The 12705-nt window shown below is 38.5% G+C and overlaps 1 protein-coding gene across 1 annotated transcript in view; it reads left to right on the forward strand.

Annotated features, from left to right (window-relative positions):
• The first annotated feature begins 1241 nt into the window (after positions 1-1241).
• Positions 1242-12705, forward strand: part of dpys (dihydropyrimidinase) — a 35570-nt gene continuing 24106 nt past the window's right edge. The window contains exon 1 of the mRNA XM_040117944.1: positions 1242-1362. The gene's annotated coding sequence lies outside the window, so the exon portion shown is untranslated. The remainder of the gene's footprint in view (positions 1363-12705) is intronic.

A 12705-nucleotide genomic window follows, 5' to 3' on the forward strand; every position in this document is an offset into this window, starting at 1 on the left:
CTAATTGCTGGGTGTGGTAATGTAACTGGTAATGTAAGCTACAGTCCTCTATGGTATTAAGGGTAAGCACATTTTCTGATGGTGAATGAAATGATAACACCTGCATATGTTACAGGTGTTTATCCAAATTAAAGCCGCATTGATCAATATCTTTTTATAAAAAAATGTATCAAATAACTGTGTGTAATGTGAAAGATGTAGCTAATAGTGGCAAACCTAGAGATAATTATCGCGAAACTCTGCAGTTCCCCTAAGTTCTATGAAGCTTTTTAGTGTCTTTCAGTCCATTGTTTTGGCTTTACTGCCAGTGACTTTATTGTTTTGGGTTTATCTTACCATGGTAATCAACCTTGTCTCTAGCTACTGCAGACAGCTGTTTTCAATGAAAAAGCTCTGATAAACCAAGTGTACAGTACTTGCCCAGCACAAAACATCAGACAGATTCAATTAGCTATTAGCTTGTGAACATAGTGGAAGATTTGGCTGCTAAAGAGACAGATAGTCAGGATCTGGTGGAGACCAAAAACAAAGGTTGAACAGAGCGAATATTGGACTTAAATAAAAATAAAAATAATGCTGCTTTACCCATGGGACAAAAAACTGCTTACATTATATTTGTGATTCTGACCTTGACGTTAAGCGGCCATGTCTTTTCTGTTCACAATACAATACAGTACAAAAGTGTTGTAAATTCTGTAGAAAAAAAACATTGGTGTTCTAAAAGATCCATAGAATACATATATATAGAAAAAATATATATGTATTCTATGGATCTTTTTTTTGCTTTGAGAGCCACAGACCAAACATCAACTAACTCCATTGTTTTGGAATGATTGGAAACATCTTAAAACCTCACTTAAACACACCAAAATATCTGGATGGAGACGTAGCATTTCGTTTAAAGAAAAGATATGTTTTATTGTGATTTTCTGGAAAACATAGTCCATATTGTACACCCACACTTATTTTGGCTGATTAGTCCTCCTACCATAACTGTGCTCGACTGACATCTCCCTGACTCTTTATTTAGTTCTGTGTCACCTTCAGTTAGACCAAGTTACACCTTTACATTTTTTAAGTGCGTGGATCTTGGTGACCTCATCAAAGCATTGCACCACCGACCTTCAACTTCAGCAGAGCTCTAATCAGCCAGAATTGAAAACACCTGTGTGGGTGTGCAGACCCTTTTGATAAATAGTTTAGTCAGTCAACTTCAACCCTGTCCTACTTGATCCTGGTCTGCTGTTCCAAGAGCTGCTGGCTATCATTCTTGCCTGCTAATCAGTGAGTGGTGTACAGATGAATGCAGTTAACTAGATGGTTGGATGGATGTGGAATCTGAGGATCTCTGCACAAACCAAGGTCCCAACATTTTACATTTTATTAAAGTCTTAACCCTGACCTTGAAGTTACTATGAGTAGAATTTTTAGGATTGTAACATCTTTTAAATCAATCAAAAGGAATAATTTTTTGATTTTGGAAAAATGACCTAATCCAAGTGTTGCTTTCAGTGCATTCTACTTGACACATACATTGATGTCTGCCTCAGTTTCTTTTTTGAAACTACCATTGGTGTTGCCGAATCAGAAATGACAAATTCTCCATATATATTGGTTATAGTAGCCAAATTTTTTTATTGTACTAATTTGAACTATTATCTAGTATTTTACATTTGCCACACGTGGCAACTGCAGGTCCAACTCCTTATTGCTTTTGTTTTATGCTATTGTCACAGAATTTCATTCGGAAATGCATATTCATGCAAAATGTGTTGCTGAATCATCTTACTGTAACCTTTAATTACATTTTCAAAATTCAGACACATATGCTAGGTACTTAAAATAAACAAGATATATATGTGTGCTTTTTTAAATATAGAGGGCTAGATATAGTTTTGACTGCCAGCAGTTTCTTTTGGTGTAATTGTTTCCTCATTAATTGTGATCAAAAAGCCTATCAACTCTTTACAGATATAAAATGGTAATTTTTTTCATGTGAGACAGTTAAAATTTATTTAATAGACCTTTTAAACTGCAGCCATGGCAAATCTCTGTGGTCAGCTGGGACAGTTCACTGGCTGAGTAGGTGGAGGCTTCAACAATTGACCCTCTTCGTGGGATCATTGCCTGGCTTCAACCTCATCCCAGCCTGCAGTAGAGGAAAGAGGAAGGGCAGAAAAAGGTGTCAGTATCATGTAGTGTGACATGCCATGTCCAATAACAACGAACAACATAACATCATTTAACCTTTACAACACATGTATTGATCCATCTGGTTATCATGCTGCGATCACAGTTCAGGGCTCGGCTCAGCTCATCTTCAGGGGCTGTTTGAATCCAGCCGGCAATATTACTAGGAAACAAAGAGATCTAGACCTTCTGTTTTTTTTTTTAACCCTGTCCTTGGATCATCCTTTTCCCGAGACCACTTTGTCTGTGAAACAGTGGGAAGATGTGCCACTGGCTGTTTCCTTGCACTGACTAAATATACAATGGGAGGTATGAGATATAATCTTTGCACAGTGGAGTAGAATGATTAAGAAAAAACGCCCACACAATCCCCTTGATGATTTTCCAGTGATGCAATGAGAGTCTCCATACTCATTCTGATCATGTAAAGATGTTTTTTATTTCATGGAAGATAGGATTCACAATAACTTAATCAAATGTTTTTTGTCTTTATTAACATACAGTATACCCATAATAGATTCAGCTTCAATGTGCATATTAATGAATGTGCTCACTGATATTCACATTCTTCACCTTTTTGAAAGAATCAAGGGTGCATTCTGGATTTAAAGTAGAGGAAGAAACATTGAATTCTTTAAAAAAGTATAGTATCATAATATAAGCTACTTTTGACTCATAATATAAGCTACTGTTGAATCCTTCCCTCAGGAGACATGCACCCAGATGGATTCACATACACCCAGATGGCCTGAGATGTCAGTCTGTTCTATCTAAAGCTGTTGCTCAACAGTTCACCTTATTGGATATATCTTTCATTTGCAAAGAAGAGGTCTACACAACATAAATGAATGCTTTGTTGATGCTCATGCACAGACACTTAAATTCAATTTATAAAAAGAAACATAATTGGTAATGAAGAACACTGCCTTCAATTGTAGTGTAGTGATACTGAAAACAGAAACTATGACAAGGAAAAACAATATTGTCTAATGACAATTGAGGTTCTCTAAGCCCCTCCCCCAATGAATAGTCCAATCATAGCTAAGGAACCATGACTAGGCACAACACGCCTGTCAAGCTTTGGATTTCTCCTCATCCCAAAGAGGTGGGCATGGGGCTGCTGTAAGAGATACTCAGAACACTTTCCTTTTTATAATCACCTTTCCAAAACCAAAAATGCAAGAGCCAAAGCCTAACAAATTGATCAAGCAGTTTGTTCAGTTTTCTCTGATGTAAGTTGAAATTGTTAGCATGTCCTGCTAACTGCTTACTACCTACAGTGGTAACTAACCTTACCTCCAGGATCAAGGAGCTTATCATTGACTAACTACATTATTTTATGGGCTTTGAAAAAAGCCCTGTTAATGACTAACACATAAGTAACCTGTTAGCCAAGTTAGTGTTGTTTACCAAACACATTGGTAAGTCCTCATCCTAAAAGCCCCTCCTGTAATGAAGAAGAAATCTTTAAACAAGTCAGCAGGAAATGTAAAAAAGTCAGCTGGAGTTGGTGTTTTCAACCAACTCAAGGAGCTAAGGTTAGCCACCTAGCTAAAGCTGATTAACATCTGCCAGCGACACTCAACAGTCACTGGCTATAAAGGAGGAGCCATTTTTTTTGTCTACCTCTGTCTGAAATCAAGGACACATTATTTTGAAAATGATTTATAATATTGAGCGTTGAATCTGCCCCAGTTATCATTGTATTTTGTGTGTACATATGCCATGGGGAACAGAAAGCTTGATCAGCATAGCAACAGTAACTAAGGAGGGGTGGGCTTAGCAAATAGTCAATTACAGTAGTTGTTGTGGTTAGAGTGATACTGGTTGTAGCTGTGATTCTTAAGCTTCAGTATAATGATGACTTTATTAACAGGAACAAAGACCAAAGGCAAGTGTTCACAGGCAAGAAAAATATGTCCGACGAGCATCTTCTAGACTATAGTCAAACCTCTTCCAATTAATAAGAGAAAGAGACCAATGAGCATAAAAAGAGCACAATGACAGAGCCAGAGCCAGAGTTATCAAATTTGCCGTGAACACTGATAATAGATATGTATACTAAGGAAAATGGTGCTTTAATAGAGTTTTTAACTGTAGATCTAGAATAGAAAATTGGACATACATTCTAATTGAATACCTGGATGAAAATGCACCCAGCACACCGTTATAAATCATCTGGAATCAGTTTTCTCGAACTCCTCTCCCTCTCACCCACTTTACAAACACAGAGCAAGGCTTTTTCAGCCTCTGATAAGTGTTAATAAATTACCTGAATTTGAAAATTAATGGCCAGCCGCCTGCTTCAGGGAGATATCATTGTGTTTCATGAATATTTTGATTTTGTGATTAGATCAAAATGCAGTGAATTCCTAAACAGCCCCCATGCCCAGGCTCCACTGATCATAAACTCTTCCCTTCTCAAAAAAAAATCCATTCCATGCAAATGTGCTGATATGGAATAATTAGAATGAGTTTTGCCAGTATTTTTCTGCTGTAACATTTGCATGACTTTAGATCTCACCCGACTGATCTGCTCCAAGCTGAGGGAAAATGTATGTTTTTGTGCAGCTCCCCCCAAAATTTACCTTGCCAGGCAAGATAATGGCTTATATTGTGATGTTAAAGAGGCTTGTATTTACAAAAAGAAACAAAGGCAAGGCGGTTGCCAGTCCTGGAGGACATTGATTAGGCCCTCCCTGTCATTTCCTATTCATGCTCTGTATCAGTGGCATTGCAGCTCATCTGCTTTTGTGTGTGATAGGGATCAAATAGATTTCCACACATTGTCACAACATTTACAGGTACGGGAATGTGAGGAAGGAAAAGCGTGAATAGCTGTGGCAAACTTTGACTTAACATATTATTGCTCTGTCTCCATTTCTACACATGACGTCTCTCAGTCTGTTTTCTTGGCTCTCTTTCACTCTCATACATACATCATAACTGCTTGGAAATATGAAAACAGATGCCCAAAATTATCTACCAAGACACACAGACAGAAGATATAGAATTAAATAATTTAACTAGCATCTACCATAAAAACTAACAATAAAACACTCAACAGTTGTAGTATACTCCTGCCACAACCAAAGCATAATCTGCAGCATTTGCGTTTTGTTTGGATACTTTTTTTTTTTTTTTTTTGCTTTTCTTTTACTCTGGTGTTGGCACTTTTACGCTCTCTAGTTGGCACACAGGAATGTATGTGGTGCAAAAAAATAACAGATACTCTATGTGAAGTTGTGCGACTTCAGATCTTAGTTAGCCAAAGTGTGCCTTCAAACACAGAGGGATGCTGGTGGCTGTATGTGTTTGTGTGTTTGTGCACGGGGGGGGGGGTATGTGCATGCACCAGCAGCTGCACAGGGCCCCAGGGACCGGCCTGTGTAGATTGGGTCTCCTCAACCCACAGCTCATTAGCGGAGAGTGAAAGGAATCCACACAGATGGCTGTCAACGTTCAAAAAAGTCGGCTGCATGAGACATGTCAATTGAGGTTTAAGTTCCTTCTGCTCATTTCTGTGACATTGCAGTATTCAAGCAATATTTGTTTATTCTACCCAAAAAGTACAAAAACACAGAAGCCTGGTGACATCTGAAAATGTGTTTTCTAATGAGCGCTCAGACTACTGAACAGGAGCCTGCACTTGTCATTCATCACCACAAATTACTCGTTCTAACTTGACATGTTTTCAGTGCTACAGATGACGGGCTTGTCTGTTCTGCAAACACTGAGAATGGTCGGCGTTTAAACTGGAAATATGGCATTGAACAGTCCGGCAAGACGCCATGGAAAATCAATTAGATTGTTTACCTGTCAAAGTTGGAATGGAGGCCGTGCCACTGTAACAGTCGCTCATCATTTTCATTCCAGCACTGTCACCTGCTCTCCTCCTGTTATTCAATTAATGCAATTGAATACACAGTTGTGATATGGCGTCTTTATACAGCAGGGGTTTATTTGACCATGCTCTCTCTCATAATATGGTATACTGTAACCATATGGAAACCTGCCCTTGAACCTCATGAAAGTAAAAAGGTTTGAACTTGCAAGATAAAAGCACTTGAAAATGTGTGATATTTTCTGCTATGACCATAGGCCAGCAATAAACAGAAAGTACATGAGACTTTAAAAGGAAACCCTGCATACTTCAATTCAAATATGTCTGTTGTAATTCAAATTAACCCTGTACATGACTGTCCTACTGTAATTCCGACACATCTAGTAGTGAAAAGCAAAAAGGATGAACACAGGTTTAGACAGACCGATGCCCCGATGCTGATTAGGACTAACAGCTTTGTAAAGATACTGGAGGTTATAGTGAGAGAATTATACAGTAGCTGTAGGAAACTATTAGACTGGTTGTATAAAATCTGTGTCCCGCAGGCAGGAAAAGCCACAGCAACAGTACAAATTTACAGTGGCTGTTTTTTGACACAAAAGTCATGTCAGGTATGCCAACAAAACTAATTTGTAGAACAAACTGTTTGCGGATTAGGGAAGATTTTTTTAAAAAGTTGGTGAGTGAGAAGTTGACTCGCTCATTCACTGCAGTGTGGATTAAAAGTTGTTCTGGACCGGAGATGCTACTTTTCAGTAATTGTACATAACAGCAATCTGAACACCATTTGAGCTGACCTACTTATGGGGCTCAGGAACTTTTTATCCTGCAGCCAAGTCTAAAAATAACCCTGTGGCCAGTTTTAGATTCATCTCAATGGTAACCCTGACAGTTTTACAGAGTGCCAGTGACAGAGTCCTGTTAAGCAGCAGCAGTCGGCAACAGCTTAAACACTGCATCACTGGACTCTCTTCATGAAATTTCTTTCCTCTATTTGAAAATTACAGCACAATTAAATGGCATAAATTGTATGGAAATACATTGCTAAATACACTGATCACCATTAGTACCATCACTGTCAGTATCAACATTTTATGCAACAGTAAGCTCCATAAATTGTAGTACTCTGTACAACAAACTCATAGCAATGCAACTCAGCTGTGAATTTCAAAATCTTTGTATTTCCTTGTTTAGCTACAGTTGCTTATGGAGCTTTGTGTGAGAGATCAATGTGAAGGAGCTCCCCTTTAATCATTTACAGTGAATGGCAGTAAAATGATTCTGTGAACAAATTGGTTTCATGTCCAGGCGAAAATCACATGGAGTTTTTGTGTTCTCTTTTCTTTCCCTCCTTTTCTTTTTTTTTTTTTTTGTGTGTCATTGTGCAGACATTCTCTCTTGCTGTACGCTTCGCTCCTTTAAGATGATTTGGAATTAGAGGCTTTTCATACAACACATATTATGTAGCTTGGTGGGACTCCATTAGCCTGAATCAAAGAGGACAGCAGCCTGCGTGGAGCCACACAATAATGTGGCAGCCTGTGTTTCAGCAAATAAATAACAAATCCGCTGCTTACTGTACCAGCCAATGCAAACTAACTAATTAAAAGATGAAAGGGGGACGTCTTCCTAGCAGTTTGATGATGATTTTCTCATAGAATGGTAACACTGGAGTCTTGAATACTTGGCCAAAATGAGTGTGACGCTAATAAGGATCTAGAGCAGCTAACAGTCCTGATTTGGGTGTACAAGGGGTTGCCCAACCATAATCTGCTGCTTTTGGAGAGTGCAATTAGGGCCAAAATGTTGTCCCTGAACTGACACTGGCCTGTGGGAAGACTAAACTGCCTTCTTTTTTTTGTTGTTGTTGTTGAATCTGTGGTCCCCTTCCCTCCCCCTCACCACCTCCTCTCCTCCAGTATTCCTTCTCTCCTCTCGGAGCATCTTGGGAGCGTTGAGCTCAGACAGCGGGATTAGTCAAGGATCCATCTTGAGACGCAGATAATGTTTTTGCACACAGACTCCCCTGCTCTCCGCTGGCTTCTGCTTCACTGATTAGAACTCAAAACTCCACCAGAAATGGCTATTTGTTCTTAAGCTGTTTTTCCCTCCCTTTGTTGAGCTGTTTTTGTCAGCCATCCCTCTAATTCAGCGCAAGCACGAGTCACAAGTAGGTCAAGACAATGCTGCAGCCGACAGTGTCCCAGTATTAGAGAGGACTGACAGGAACATGGAAGAGCCACAGGACTGTTTAAATATGCCCTCTGGTCTTTCCCTCTCACACTGTCTAAATGGCTGAAAGTGGGTGGCGCTGCTAAATTTTCTACTTCCGCAATGCAAACTAATTTCAGGGTTTTTTTGAGTCGTAGAGCTTTTACCTAACATGAACAACTTTTTTTCTTTTCCGTAACACTCTGAGTAGCATAAGTTCCCTTATGGCGTTTGAGTAACACACACCTTAACAGTTGTGCTTCTAGTTGATGTGAAGGAGTGTGTGTGCCCTCGCTGTCACAACTGCCTGTCATTGTGAGTGACAGGGGAAGTGCGTGTGTATGTGTGTGTGTATGTGTGTGGGGGGGGGCATTCAGGAGCCCAGCAGCTGGCTTCACACCTGCACAACCGCACACGCACTTCCATTGGGGACCATCGCATTCCCTCCTTCTTTGTTAGCATGCAGTGACACTTAACAAATAATTTATTTGTTTGCTCTTGTTTTGCCATTTCCTTCTGGCAATTTGTTGTTGAAATAATTTACATCCAAAACAGCACAGATAGAAATATAGTGAAAAAACACTAACATAGTATCATATGACAAGTCACTTGTCTCTGCGCCTCATTATGTGAAGTACAAAAGTATAGCAGCAAAGATAAAAGCAGACTACATACATTTAAAGAGGCAGGTTTTTGGCCTACTCGACACTCCTGTTTAGTCTCCACTTAAACTTTCACAATTATTTAAATCAAGCAAGTTGACATTTAAATATTAATAGTTTCCACTTGTGCACATGAAACAATTACATGTTTTGTGTGATTGTCAAGAGGGGTGAAAAAGAGCCTCAGTTCCCGCTGTTACACACACACACAAATGCACATACACAGCGCTGAGGCAGGGCCCGAGCAAATTTAATTTAGAGACATTCTCTCCTTCCCTCCACATCCTGGGCTTTTAAGACACTGAAGTGACTGTTCTTCGCCCGTGTAAGAGAACCCCATTATCAAAGCATTAAGATATGATTAAACTGACATTTTCTTAAGAAAACGAAAAGAGTTGGGAATAAAGGGAAGGAGAGAACTACATACTCCAGATCTTATCAGGTGGGAGGTGGGGTGGGGATGGGTATGTGGGGGGTGTACATACTGATCTTTGAAGGAGCTTATTACAGAGCAAGCTAAGAAGACAAGCACTGTGGTGTACTGATCAGAGGTATGCAAGCCAAATGCACCTGCTAGATTTCACTATCACTCACAGAGTGTCAGTCAGTGTTGAGGCCCCTGACTGACGCTGGTGCAACCTGAACGCTTCTCAGGGCACACTGCAAAAAATATCAGGCTTAGTCCAGCACCAAGTCCAGTAAAATAGCTGATAACAGTCTCCTATTAGGATGAGATGTTTAAATTGTGAACATTTCTTTTAGGAATTTGTAATGGTGTGATATATTTGTGAAATATTGTTACTTATTGTCAATTATTAGGTTCTAGCTGACTTCTGAGTCATTTTGTAGGTTCACAGTTTTCACATCCTAGAGAACAAAACAATAATTAACAGGCACTGTGTTTAAGTTTATAAGATCAAATCTCAACATTAAATGTTAGATCTAGATAAGTTTGATTCCTGATAAAACCTTTTATTATTGAGAAGTAATTTTCCTCCTGGCATCAGGGGTGTCGTACTGACGGGAATATTGAAACTAACTAGCCAAGGCCCCAATATGAGGAGGGCCCTCAAGAAGCCTGGAATTAAATGTTTATTTTTATGTGCAATTTTGCAATTTTTACAGCATTAGCCTGATATATTCATTATGGCCCTGGATAAAGAGTTTGACAGATGACTTACCTGTTTTACAATAGTTTAGAATTGGTTAGGTAAATAGATTAAGTAACATTTCTCTCCCTCCATCTTCTTACGTTGCTGAGGATGTGAATGAAAGGAGGGAATTTAGTCGCGGCCAAAAGATATATCAAGCAACTGTTTGTAGCTAGTTTACGCTGAAAGGAGATCTACATCAAACACTGAGTGAACAAAACTAGCTTGCGCTATATAACATTACTCTAGTGGAGTCTTATTCAGTTGTTGTTTATTATGTAATACAGTAGTCCTCCTTCAGTGTAGAGTTCAGAAAAATGCCCTTTTTCCAACTTTGTCTTATAGCTAGGGTATTGTAAAGATCTAAACAACCGTGTAGGAAATACTAGTCTGTACTATGTCTACCATACCAGGCTAAGCAAACCTCATAGTAAAAGTATCACAGATTTTTGGAGTAATATTTGATTGAAATGTTTTATATATATAAAAAAAAGGGTAATTGCTGATTATCCTAATAACTACTTAATCAATGCATCTGATTGTTATTCAGCTATTTTTAAAAGATTTGATGTATGAAGAGGTGAGCTGGTCCGGCTCACACCTAATACTGTATGTAGAGGACCCAAATTTACTGTATACGCCTCTGCTAGGCATACAGGTTGTACTCCTAACATAGAGCAATTTTTTTTTGCCAAAAAACATATTCAGCTTTTTTAATACACATGTTCCATGTTTTCATTTTGATGGGAGCTGTGAATAAGATATCTGGGTATTGGCAACAATTTAGCAATAAGATTTTTAATTTAGACATTTAAACATTTGGTCACATCACTGACAGATTTGAACTGACAATACAATTCAAAACAATGACAAAACATTTCTCTACTAATTTGCCACTGTTTCCTCCCGTTGTTTCTTCTACATTTTTTCTTTCAGTTTTCCAAGGTCTCTCTGTCTGTTGTTCTTTTCAGCACTTCTCAGCAGTCTTTTCTGCTTCCAGATCTAGTCTATTTATATTTCTTTTTGCTTGGACATGCTGGGGTCATGTTAATGTCTGAAGTCACTGTTATCACTGTATGTCTGCTGAAGTACACAAGGTACAAAGCTGAACAAACACAAACCCTGTTAACAGCACAGGACAGTTAGCATCAGATAACTAAAATGTTCAGCAGCAAAAAGCTCAGTTTATTAGGTTTGTCACATAATAACCTGATGTTGGCCTTAATTTCTGTCATTTCTGAGGTAGTTACCTTAATTTGAGTTGCTAGTAATAATATTAATTCATTAAATATAACACCAAATATAACATTAATTCTTGCTCATAAACAGTAGCATGAACTGTGTTAACATTAGTAAGCTAGCTGTTTAGCATGGTAGCTAATGGTAAAAGTCAAGCTTCAAAGGCTGAAACAAGATTTAAAAAAATGACTCAACACAGTTGGCATATGTTAAATGAAATTACTTACATCGTCATTTTATTTACACACACACATACATATGAGACACACACACACACACACTCCTTACAACTGTTAACTGGTTTTAATGGTATCATTGATAGGTGTACATTCCAACTGTTCAGGGTTGCTTTGCAGGTGGAACCTTATAGAACCAATTTAGAGAATAAGTTTGACTGGTTCAAACCTTTTCTTTTCTTTAATATTATGGCCATTAATGCATAGAATTTAGAATCGAACTAGACAAATTGTTTATACCCTGTCAAATCATTGTTTCATTACCATGTCAATAATTAATGTTAAAAAAATCAGCCTTAACCTCATAATCCTAAGGTCAAACAGTGGCTTAATCATTCTAACCGTATCAAGAAAAAGATGATTTGTATTAGAAACTGTTGAGCTTACCATCCTGACTGCCAAAGCTGTCACCTTATGTTAGGAAAAAATGGGATTTTAAAATGAAGACCACACTAAATGACTTGTTATGGAAGATATTTTTTGCAGTGATGACCAGGGAGTGGAAGCAGCACCCCCTTCTATTTGTCTTTCATCATCCCCACAGACAAAATAAAGCCTACAGTAGATACGGGGGCTTGGGGGTGGTGTGCATGAATGTCAGGATTTTCTTCTGTGGCTCTCAACTGTGGCCGAGGTATGCTCAGCATGTGATGTGAAATCTGTGTAATTTTTTGAAAGGCATCACATAATCAGAAGGAGTCAAAAGCTTTCTGGCAGCAATTGCCTTTTGGCCACAGACAGAATGTACAACACTTTGCAATCTTTCCCTGCAGAGATTTCTAACAAATAAAACCTAAGAATGAACTCTGTTCTGTGCTGCTGAAATTTGCATTTGTCTCTCTGTATTTACATACTAACTGAGTCACTGTGTTGTGGATTTCAAATCACAGTTCAACTAACACACTAAACATCTACCATGCATCATCTTCTTAACTTGTTCTGAATGAAGCCATCAGCAGGAACACAAACTTTTGTATTTGTGGACAAAGTCTTGAGTGACTGGGCTGATAACATTTGTGTTTTTAGATTTCACCATCTAAGAGGAGATTAAAAATGGAGTTTTCATTTACTGTACATCTATACACTTGATGTGGAGCCAGCTGCCATGTTGCACGAGGAAAGCAAGCAATATACTGTCAAAAGATCTGAACTGAGATTTAACAGAGACATTT

This window comes from Xiphias gladius, chromosome 22, assembly GCF_016859285.1.
Source record: "Xiphias gladius isolate SHS-SW01 ecotype Sanya breed wild chromosome 22, ASM1685928v1, whole genome shotgun sequence".
Lineage (NCBI taxonomy): Eukaryota > Metazoa > Chordata > Actinopteri > Istiophoriformes > Xiphiidae > Xiphias > Xiphias gladius.